Consider the following 12,701-nt stretch of genomic DNA (forward strand, 5'->3'; position numbering starts at 1 on the left):
ATGATCTTTGCTGTTTAGTTTTGTCCAAATATTTTTATTTCTGCTATATTTGGATTATCTAGGAGTCAAGTAATTGTTTTCTTAACATTCGCTTATGTTTTATTTCGTGTCTTCGTTTCGTCCACAATTCGTACGAATTTGCATTGCTACTCGTAAAATCGTAATCCTAGTTTTGTTTTGCTTTGTTTTCAGTATATTTATTGATTCTTGAGTCTGAAAATTATATTTAGAGTGCGCTGCGAAGGCTATTGACTTTGATTTGTTGATTTCAGTTCCTAAAGAACCAAAAGAAAGCAAGTTGTGAGGTAAAAGGCATAGAGAGCTTAATAGAGTGAAAAGCCTTCATTTTTGTTTGTGTGATACATGAGAGGTGTGAGGATATATTTGTGCTACTGACCAAATTTTGCAGATTCAAAGAATGTCTGAAAACAACGAATCAGCGACACAAAACGTTGACGTAGCTTTCCAATTGCGATCCATAGGCCAGCAACTTGAGCTGTTGTCTAGGACGTACAAGGATCTGAAAGATGAGGTGAATTCGATAAAGCAACAGAATAGTGGGGCTGATCGACGGGGAAATACGGTCCGTATGGCAGCACGGAATGTTAGATCTGATTTTGAAGAGTTTGTTGATGAAAACGCAGATGCGGGAGAAGATGACTATGATTTTGCATCAGCTGGCCAAGGAATCAGGTCTGGACCGAACAGGGCTAGGAGGAATGTGAATTTCCGTGGCATGAGCACTTATGAAGATATGGATGGGGACTTGGACACCATTAAACTGAAAATTCCTACCTTTCAAGGTAAAAACGATCCCGAGGCTTATTTGGAGTGGGAGAAAAAGGTAGATTGGATTTTTGATTGCCATAGCTATTCTGAACAGAAAAAGGAGAAATTGGTGATAATTGAGTTTACGGAGTATGCGTTGATTTGGTGGGATCAGATTGTGATCAGTAGGAGGAGGAATGGCGAGCGACCCGTTCAGACTTGGGGGGAGATGAAAGTCTTAATGAGGAGACGATTTGTGCCAAACCACTATTATAGAGACTTATATCTGAAGCTCCAAGGTCTGAATCAAGGTTATAAGACAGTAGATGAATATCACAAAGAGATGGAGATAGCAATGATTCGGGCTAATGTTGTTGAGGATAGAGAAGCCACCATGGCTAGATTTGTTAATGGGTTGAATCGGGACATTGCTAATGTGGTTGAGCTACAGCACTATGTGGAGCTAGAGGACATGGTTCACATGGCGACGAAGGTTGAGAGACAACTTAGGAGGGGGCATGCTCGGCCAGCGTTTAATTCGGGTTCGTCATCATCTTGGAAGCCGAATCTAAAGAGAGAGGGCACTGTCCGCCCAAGATCCTTTGGTCCTTCTAGAACTGAACCACCAAAGGCTAAAGTTGATGTCCCTACTGATGCCAAAGGTAAATCTGAAACTCAACCTAAACGTACTCGTGATGTTAAATGTTTTAGGTGTCAGGGACATGGACATTATGCTTCAGAGTGTCCAAACAAGAGAATCATGATGATTAGAGATAATGGTGATGTGGAATCTGAAAGTGACAGTTCTGATTGTGAAGGCATGCCACCATTGGAGGATAGTGATGGGGATGAGTTAGCATTACCGGTTGAGGAGTCCTTGGTTATAAGGCGAACACTTCAGGTTCAGGTCAAAGAAGATGATACTAATGAACAAAGGGAGAACATCTTCCATACGCGTTGTTACGTACAAAGAAAGGTGTGTGGTTTAATTATAGATAGTGGAAGCTGTGTTAATGTTTGTAGTGCCACCCTTGTTAGTAAACTGAATTTGTGTACTGCTAAGCATGCTAAACCATATAGATTGCAATGGCTGAATGATAGTGGTGAAGTGAAAGTGACTAAACAGGTTGTGGTTCCATTTTCGATTGGGAAATATGTTGATGAAGTTCTGTGCGACGTGGTACCAATGCAAGCAAGTCACATCTTGTTGGGGAGACCATGGCAATATGATAGGAAGGCAATTCATGATGGGGTTAAAAATAGGTATACCATTGTAAAAGATGGTAAAACCATCACTCTTGTACCTCTTACACCCAAACAGGTGTATGATGATCAAATAAAGCTAAAAAGTGAGCATGAGGCGATGGGGAGAGAAAATCAAGGTGAGGAAAAAGGGGAGAGAAGACCATCAGATTCGGCTAGAACACAAACCACTACAACCCATTCGGCCACCCATCCAAACACAAGCAAATATTCGGCCAACACTCCAAACAAATCAAACCATTCGACCACAACTCAAAAACACCCAAATCTGGCCGAGAGTGGAGGTAAGACAAGAGGAGTGAAGAAAGTCAGCAAGTGTGATGAGAATTGTGTGGAAAAACTAAAGAAACAACCCAATTTTTATGCTAGAGAGGGTGAGGTCAGATCTGCATTTTTCACTAACAAGCCAATGATCTTACTTGTGTACAAAGAGGCTTACTTTAATACTAATGATCTTGATCATATTGTGCCTAGTGTTGCTATTTCTTTGTTGCAGGGATTTGATGATGTGTTCCCTGACGATACTCCTAGCGGATTACCACCATTGAGGGGGATAGAGCATCAGATTGATTTCGTACCCGGAGCTTCAATTCCTAACCGACCAGCTTATAGAAGCAATCCCGAGGAGACGAAGGAGCTTCAAAGGCAAGTTGATGAGCTGATGGAAAAGGGCTACATTCGTGAGAGTATGAGCCCGTGTGCTGTACCCGTGCTACTTGTGCCAAAGAAGGATGGAACATGGAGGATGTGTGTTGATTGCCGAGCCATCAACAACATAACGGTAAAGTATAGACATCCCATCCCTAGGCTTGATGACATGTTAGATGAGTTACATGGATCCTGTATTTTCTCTAAAATTGACTTGAAAAGTGGGTACCATCAAATTAGGATGAAAGAAGGTGATGAATGGAAAACAGCATTTAAGACTAAGCATGGTTTGTATGAATGGTTAGTAATGCTGTTTGGACTTACAAATGCACCTAGTACGTTTATGCGTTTAATGAATCATGTGTTGCGTGCATTCATAGGTAAGTTTGTGGTTGTGTATTTTGATGACATTTTGATATATAGCAAGAACTTAACTGAGCATCTTGATCATTTGCGTAATGTACTTAGTGTGTTGCGTAGTGAGAAATTGTATGCTAATCTTAAAAAGTGTGCCTTTTGCATGGAGAAAATTGTGTTTCTTGGCTATGTTGTAACTGCACAGGGTATCGAGATGGATGAGGAGAAAGTTAAGGCCATCCGGGAATGGCCTACACCAAAATCGGTAAGTGAGGTAAGGAGTTTTCATGGGTTAGCTAGTTTTTACAGGCGTTTTGTGAAAGATTTCAGCACAATAGCTGCGCCCTTGAATGAAGTTGTTAAAAAGTCAGTTGGGTTTAGATGGGGGGAGGAACAAGAGTTGTCTTTTGTTTTTTTGAAAGAAAAATTATGTTCTGCACCTGTTTTGGCTTTACCTGACTTTACAAAAGCATTTGAAATAGAATGTGATGCGCCTGGAATAGGAATAGGTGCTGTTTTGATGCAGGATCAGAGACCTATTGCGTATTTCAGTGAGAAGTTAAGTGGAGCGACCTTGAACTATCCCACTTACGACAAAGAACTCTATGCTTTGGTAAGAGCACTTGAGACATGGCAGCATTACTTGTGGCCAAAAGAGTTCGTAATCCATTCGGATCATGAGTCCTTGAAACATCTGAAAGGACAAGGTAAGTTGAATAGGAGGCATGCAAAATGGGTTGAATTCATTGAAACTTTTCCTTACGTAATCAAGTATAAGCAAGGGAAAGAGAACATCGTAGCTGATGCACTCTCGCGCAGGTATGTTCTTTTACACACCATGAATACTAGATTGTTAGGTTTTGAATATGTGAAGGAATTGTATGATAATGATTCTGACTTTGCTGAGATTTATAATGCATGTGGACATTCGGCTTTCGGTAAGTTTTATTTGATGGATGGTTATTTGTTCAAAGAGAATAGATTGTGTGTTCCTGCTAGTTCTTTGCGTGAATTGCTTGTTCGTGAAGCACATGGGGGTGGTTTAATGGGTCACTTTGGGGTTGCGAAAACCTTGGATGTATTGCATGAGCATTTCTATTGGCCAAAGATGAAAAGAGATGTGCAACGAATTTGTGAACAGTGCATTGCTTGTAGAAAGGCAAAATCTAGAGTACAACCGCATGGACTATATACACCACTACCTGTGCCTACTGAACCTTGGGTAGATATCTCTATGGACTTTGTTTTAGGTTTACCTAGGTCTTTTTTTTGGTAAGCTGACTTATGTATTAAAAGAAAATGATACAAAGAATATAATGGGCATACCCAAGATTTACAATGAGGACAGAAACGAAAACCAACAAATGGCTACAGGCTAGCCACAACAAAACAAAAACTTGGACCAACTAGATATGCTAGGGGTACAAAAACAACCAGCTAAACATCAAATTAAGAGTCCATGTTATTGACCCTCCAAAGTCTTTGGATCCTTATGTTTTCATCTGTTTGTTGAACATTCCTTATCAAAACAAGCTTATCGCGAATGATACATTCGATTTGATCAAAAACCAAATTCGAAGCTTTAGACACATCTGCAAAGATCCTTGCATTCCGTTCTTGCCAGATACAATACACTGTAGCTGCGAAACCCAGTTTACGAGAAAAGTTGACGAAACTTTTTCCATGCCAAGAGACAGTGGCCAATCGAATCCATTCATCCAAGCTTTTTGTCATTCTTGGAATGTCGCATCTATCACAAACATTCCACCATAATGCTTTCGCAAAGGAGCATTCAAAGAACAAGTGGTTGTGATCTTCATTATTGCAGAGACAGAGTGAGCACCTATTGGGACCATGAATACCAAACCGATGAAGTCTATCCTGCGTTGAGAGTTTCCGTTGGATAGCCACCCAAAGAAGAAATGCATGTCTTGGGACAGCATTCTTGAACCACACGATGTCATGCCAATCAACCATTTGATGATGAATTCTTAGTTGTTCCCAAGCTACTTTGACTGAGAAACTCTGATTTGGCGAATCCAACCAAACAATCTCATCCTTTTGCCCCTTAGGAGTAGAGGTGGAAGGAATAGCTTCTAAAATGGGGTGCCAGCCAATAGCATGAGTGATAGGAATTCTCCATTCTAAGTTATTAATCAGCACGTTCACTCTCGCGTTGTGTTCCATACCTGAATCATATTAGGTTTACCTAGGTCAAAGAAAGGTAGAGACTCTATCTTTGTTGTGGTAGATAGGTTTTCTAAAATGGCGCATTTCATTGCATGCCATAAAACAGATGATGCATCTCATATCGCAGACTTGTTCTTTAGAGAGATTGTACGTTTGCATGGCATTCCTAAGAGTATAGTGTCAGATCGTGATGTTAAGTTCCTTAGTTACTTTTGGAAGACCTTATGGGGAAAGTTGGGAACTAAACTCTTATTTTCAACAACATGTCATCCTCAAACAGATGGACAAACTGAGGTAGTGAATAGAACATTATCCCAACTTTTACGTGCTGTAATTCAAAAGAATTTGAAAAGTTGGGAAGAATGTTTGCCTTTTGTTGAGTTTGCTTATAATAGAACTGTGCATTCAACTACTACTTTTTCTCCTTTTGAAATTGTTTATGGTTTTAACCCACTAACTCCTATGGACTTAATTCCTTTACCTTTTGAAGAAAGGGTAAGTTTAGATGGTGAAAAGAAGGCAAAGATGGTAAGAGAATTCCATGAGGGAGTTCGACTACAAATAGAGAAAAAGAACAGACTTTACGCTTCTAAAGCAAATAAGGGACGTAAACTGGTTGTTTTCCAACCCGGTGATTGGGTATGGGTGCACATGCGTAAGGAACGATTTCCTAACCAAAGGAAATCAAAATTACAGCCTCGTGGTGATGGTCCTTTTCAGGTTTTAGAGAGAATCAATGACAACGCATACAAAATTGACCTTCCAGGTGAATATAGTGTTAGTGCTACCTTTAATGTTGCTGATCTTACTTTGTTTGACACAGATTTTGATTCGAGGTCGAATCCTTTCGAGGAGAGAGGGGATGATGCGGACCAGCCCAGAAACACCAGCAAGGACCCATTACATGTTCCAAATGGACCAATGACTCGGTCCAAGACAAAGACATTGAAAGACGTATTGAATGCATTGGTTTTGAAGGTTTCCACCAAGTCAGAATTGGAAGGTCCATTGGAGTATCAAGAGGAGATCCTAGTACATCTTATCCATGTGCAAGAGGGGTCCAATACAACCTTATTTGGGCCATGAGATAAGGGCTTTATTTTATTTTGTTAGCTACAGCCCAAGGCTTGTTTGGGCTTAATTCATACTTTGTTTTAAGCTAGGATCCAAGGCTTATTTGGATTAAGTTATGGGCTTTTCATTTTTTGGTTATGGGCTTTTCATTTTAGGGTTTTGGGCCAGTTTTGAGTGGACCTCATATAAGTCCACATAAAGGGTCCATTAGGGTTAACTTTTCAAGAACTATTTAAACTCATGGAGGCCAAAATTTCGGCAGCTTTGATGATTATTATTCTGAATTTTTCAGTTTTAACGTGTGAGAGTGATTCTTGCATTCTTCAGTTCTTGAACGAACTGAATCTGATTTATCGAAGATTAACCGGCTTCGTGGCGTCATTCTACTCATTCCAATAGTGTTGGTGTCTTGGGGCAGGTTTCCATTGTGTCGCACTCATATCAGACCTATTTCGGCTTTCCGGGATCAGATCTCAATCTTGATTGTGGGTTGCGTGAACACGTGATCACGAGGTTCGCATCAAACAGCCTCCGAAATCTATAGTAAAAATATAAGCGCGATTCAACGATCAGATTAAAAGATTCGGCTCTTTTAAGACATTACTCTTTTCTAGACCTACAACAACACCTCTTCACCGTGTTACGATTCTTCACCTCCTCAAGGGAAAACAGCCTCCGGAAACTCCTGTAAAAATCTGGGCTCGATTCAACAGTCAGATCAAAAGATTCGGCTCTTTTAAGACATTACCCTTGTCTAGACCTACAACAACAATTCTTCATCGAGTTGCGATTCTGCACCTCCTCAAGGTAAAACAGCCTCTGGAAACTCATGTAAAAATTTTGGCGCCATCCAACAGTCATATCAAAAGATATGGCTCTTTTGAGATTTTACTCTTGTCTAGACCTACAACAACACCTCTTCACCGAGTTGCGATTCTCCACCTCTGATGTGCCGTGAATGATTTGAAAATCGGCAACAATGATTCTAACGAAAATGGATGAAGGATGGGTCTGGTTGTGTTGTCTTTCTTTTGGTATTTAGGCTGGATTGTAGTGATTTAAGGTAAATAAGATGGAGGATAGACTAGAATGATACTTTGATAAGTCGATCTGGACGCCACAAAGATCAATCTAGGATTTCGACGCCACACTCTTTGTGATTGAAGAGTGATAAGTCAGGTATGGTTCTTCACAAAACGAATTTGGAAGAACAACTCTTAATTCTCTGAATTAAGTTTTCAAATCTTGGCCAAAAGTGTTTATTTCATATTCTGATACATATTTATCTTTGGAACATCCCTCCAAAGTTAGGTGAATTCAACATGACAGAAGTCAAGCCTAAAAACTAGACTTTTAATAAAGCAAGTAGACAAATTTAACTAACAGACGTTTTTTTTGACATTTCTAAAACATATGCAGACGAAATTTAAAACAGCCATAACTTTTGACACAAAAGTCTAATGCAATCATGGTTGGACAATATAGAAAGATCACGTTCTGAACTTGAATTTTACCTACATAAATCTTCTTTTCACATGCATTGGATGACTTCAAATTCGGGTTCAAATCCATCTACTGTTCTGACCGTAAACAGCATCAGTTCCTTCACTTGCATTATCAATCCAAATACAAGTAGCCCAGCATGAAAAGAACCATTAAGGGCTTTTCCCATCTCCAAGTTCCAACTGTAGGCAAATAAGCACCCTTGAACCAATTTCAAACTGATTGCTAATTTTTAACTCCGACGCAGCTTCAATCATTGCAATTTGATTCGTCAAGGCCCGTTGTAGTTGTTTCGCTCTCGCTCTTGTCATTGGACCATCTGAATCCTCTTGCATATTAGATTCAGCTTTACGAGATGGATTATAATTCCCATGATGCACATCATCAGCCCCGGGTTGAAAATGATTTGTCCTCAAATCAGAATCGTCATCATCATCCAAGTACGGAGATAAGTCTTTAACATTAAAAGTAGTTGATACATTGTAATCACCAGGAAGATCTACCTTAATACGCATTGTCATTCACCTTCTCTATAATACGAAATGGACCGTCAGCTCTTGGCATCAACTTGGACTTACGTTTGCTTGGAAATCTGCCCTTGCTAATATGAATCCAAACAAGATCTCCAGGTTCAAACCTGACCATCTTTCGCCCCTTGTTAGCTTGTTTAGCATACTTTGTTGTTTTCTCCTTAATATGTAGTCGAACCTGCTCATGTAGTTTCTTCATCAATTCTGCCTTTCTAATTCCATCCATAGATGTCCTCTCATCAATTGGAATATGAACAAGATCAATAGGAACACAAGGATTAAAGCCATACACAACCTCAAATGGTGAAAATTTTGTAGCCCCATGCACACTACGATTATATGCAAACTCCACAATCGGCAAACAAGTATCCCAACTCTTCAAACTCTTATGTATAACAGCTCGTAACAAAGAAGATAAAGTTCGGTTTACTACCTCAGTTTGTGGATGACATGCCGTACTGAAAAGTAACTTTGTTCCATGTTTCCTCCAAAGAGTCTTCCAAAAATGGCTTAAGAACTTTGTATCAGGATCAGAGACAATGCTTTTAGGAATTCCATGCAAAACGAACAATCTCTTGAAAGAACAAATCAGCAGGAATGAAATGGGACATTTTGGAGAATCGATCAACCACCACCATTATTGAATCCTTCCCACGTTGTGTTTCTTGGTAATCCAAGTACGATTTGAAAATCGACTTTAGAAAACAATACAGCACCATGCAACTCATCAAGCAAATCATCAAGTCTGGATATAGGAAATCGATACTTAACTGTTATTTTGTTGATAGCACGGCTGTCCATGCACATCCTCATGGTACCATCTTTCTTCGGAACAAGCAAAGTAGGTACGGAACATGGACTAAGTGATTCTCGCACATAGCCCTTCTCTAAGAGCTCACCGACCTGCCTTTGAATCTCTTTCGCTTCCTCTGGATTACATCTGTATGCTGGTCTATTAGGAAGTGAAGCTCCCGACACCAAATCAATTTGATGCTCAATACCACGAATAGGTGATAATCTTTTAGGTAATTCATCTGGAAATACATCTTTAAATTCTTCAAGAAATTCCTTAATCTGTCTTGGTAAGTCCAATCCTTCTACTTGTAGTAGTTGCTTTGCCCAGACCATGAAAACAATCCCTGTTGTGGCTAATGCTTGTTTGATGTCTCCTTTTTTGGCTAACAACAGCTCCTTTCGTGATGTCACCTCCTTTTGTTGGCTTCGTAACTGATCCTCTCTAACTTGTTGAGAACTCAGTGGTAACAAGTTCACCTTCTTTCCATTCAGCATAAAAGAATAAGTGTTCTTCCGTCCATTGTAGGTCACATCCTTATCAAACTGCCATGGACGACCCAACAACAAATGGCTAGCTGACATTGGTGCAACGTCACATAAAACCTCGTCGTGATAGGTTTTAATGGAAAAAGGTACACGAACTTGCTTTGTCACCCGAATCTCCCCATTCTTATTCAGCCATCGCAAACTATAGGGTCTGGGATGTGGAAGGGTATTTAAACCCAATTTCTCCACCAAGGTAGTTGACGCAACATTAGTGCAACTTCCATTATCAATGATCATCCCGCACACCTTATCTCGAATCTGACATCGAGTATGAAAGATGTTCTCGCGTTGCTCATCACTAACGTCAATTTGTGCATTCAGAACCCGTTGAACAACCAACAAATCTCCCTTCACTGGTTCGAAATCCTCTTCTTGTTCAGCCACTTGCACCTCATCTTTGTCTTCAGTTTCAACCTCATCTCCACTGATCAGCTCTCCATGATCCCCATGCAAAATCATCACCCTTTTATTTGGACATTCAGAAGCAATATGCCCATGTCCCAAGCACTTGAAGCACTTAATGTCCCGAGACCTCCTAGGGTGTTGAGGTTCTGTCACCTTCTCCTTTCCCTTCAAAGAATCAGAACTGGTATTGCCCTTGCTAAACTCCACCTTCTCATCTTGTTTAGGTGTGCTCCATGTTTGTGTAGGCGTAGAAACAGCCCTTGTCGCGCTTGACGTAGTTCCACCAGTTCGGACACCTCGTCTCTGTTGCCTCTCTACTCGGGTTGCAAGCTTTATAACATCCTCAAGGAAGATGTATGGCTGTAACTCAACAACATTAGCTATATCCTTCCTCAACCCTCCAAGAAATCTAGCTATTGTTTGCTCTTGAGGTTCCATCAATTCACATCGAATCAGCAGCAGCTCAAACTCTTTCACATACTCTTCCACAGTCAAAGATCCCTGTCGCAAAGTTTGAAGTCTGATGTATAGCTCCTGTTTATAGTAATCAGGAACAAATCTCTTCTTCATCACTCTTTTCATAGTTGCCCATGTTGCAATCTCCTCCTCTTCATCCCTTCTCCTCTGAATCTTTAAGTTTTCCCACCATAAAAGAGCATAATCTGTAAACTCAAGTGCTGCCACCTTGCACTTCCTTTCTTCAGAATATTCATACCATTCAAAACACCTTTTCAACCTTCTGAATCCACTCCAAGTATTCCTCAGGTGAACTACTTCCTCTAAACGGTGGAATCTTAAGTTTGAGACCATTAGGAGGATTATAATTCTGCCTTCTTGGTCTGACCCTATCATCAGCCTCATCATCCCCATTTGGATCTTCGTCAGCTTCTATAATATCATTTCGTGGCACCCTAAGTGCTTGCCTCGGTTGGGGTTGCAAATTATTTCTTTGCATCCTTTGTATAAGGGTATTCAACAGTTCACGAATTCCCGTCATCTCATCCCGGATCTCAGCATGAGATCGTTGTAAGCCCATAACCTGTGCCTGTTCCAAACTTAACCCTCTTGGCAAATCTTCTTTATCTCCAGCCATAGTTAAGTTTATCAACCTCAATTCCAGCAAACCTTTCTTCTTTTTTTTTTTTTTTTTGGCTCCCGCCTAAGATCGCAACTGATGCTCTGATACCAGATGATGTGCCGTGAATGATTTGAAAATCGGCAACAATGATTCTAACGAAAATGGATGAAGGATGGGTCTGGTTGTGTTGTCTTTCTTTTGGTATTTAGGCTGGATTGTAGTGATTTAAGGTAAATAAGATGGAGGATAGACTAGAATGATACTTTGATAAGTCGATCTGGACGCCACAAAGATCAATCTAGGATTTCGACGCCACACTCTTTGTGATTGAAGAGTGATAAGTCAGGTATGGTTCTTCACAAAACGAATTTGGAAGAACAACTCTTAATTCTCTGAATTAAGTTTTCAAATCTTGGCCAAAAGTGTTTATTTCATATTCTGATACATATTTATCTTTGGAACATCCCTCCAAAGTTAGGTGAATTCAACATGACAGAAGTCAAGCCTAAAAACTAGACTTTTAATAAAGCAAGTAGACAAATTTAACTAACAGACGTTTTTTTTGACATTTCTAAAACATATGCAGACGAAATTTAAAACAGCCATAACTTTTGACACAAAAGTCTAATGCAATCATGGTTGGACAATATAGAAAGATCACGTTCTGAACTTGAATTTTACCTACATAAATCTTCTTTTCACATGCATTGGATGACTTCAAATTCGGGTTCAAATCCATCTACTGTTCTGACCGTAAACAGCATCAGTTCCTTCACTTGCATTATCAATCCAAATACAAGTAGCCCAGCATGAAAAGAACCATTAAGGGCTTTTCCCATCTCCAAGTTCCAACTGTAGGCAAATAAGCACCCTTGAACCAATTTCAAACTGATTGCTAATTTTTAACTCCGACGCAGCTTCAATCATTGCAATTTGATTCGTCAAGGCCCGTTGTAGTTGTTTCGCTCTCGCTCTTGTCATTGGACCATCTGAATCCTCTTGCATATTAGATTCAGCTTTACGAGATGGATTATAATTCCCATGATGCACATCAACCTCCTCAAAGGGAAACAGCCTCCGAAAACTCTAGCAAAAATATAAGCGCGATTCAACGATCAGATTAAAAGATTCGGCTCTTTTAAGACATTACTCTTGTCTAGATGTACAACAACATGCTTACCAAAAAAAAATAGATGTACAACAACACCTCTTCACCGTGTTACGATTCTTCACCTCCTCAAGGTAAAACAGCCTCCGCAAACTCCTGTAAAAATCTTGGAATGATCCAACAGTCATATCAAAAGATATGGCTCCTTTGAGAAATTACTCTTGTCTAGACTCACTAAAACACCTCTTCACCAAGTTGCGATTCTCCACCTCTTCAAGGGGAAACAGCCTCCGAAAACTCATGTAAAAATATAGGCGCGATATAATGGTCAGATCAAAAGATTCGACTCTTTTAAGACATTACTCTTCTCTAGACTGAGAACAACACCTCTTCACCGAAATGCGATTCTTCACCTCCTCAAGGTAAAACAGCCTCT

At 40.0% G+C, this 12,701-nt stretch overlaps 1 pseudogene; it reads left to right on the top strand.

Annotated features, from left to right (window-relative positions):
• The first annotated feature begins 754 nt into the window (after window positions 1-754).
• On the top strand, window positions 755-11,109 carry LOC140954690 (uncharacterized; annotated as a pseudogene).
• Window positions 11,110-12,701: the final 1,592 nt, after the last annotated feature.

The sequence above is a fragment of the Populus alba genome, chromosome 16 (genome assembly GCF_005239225.2).
Source record: "Populus alba chromosome 16, ASM523922v2, whole genome shotgun sequence".
Taxonomy (NCBI): Eukaryota; Viridiplantae; Streptophyta; class Magnoliopsida; order Malpighiales; family Salicaceae; genus Populus; species Populus alba.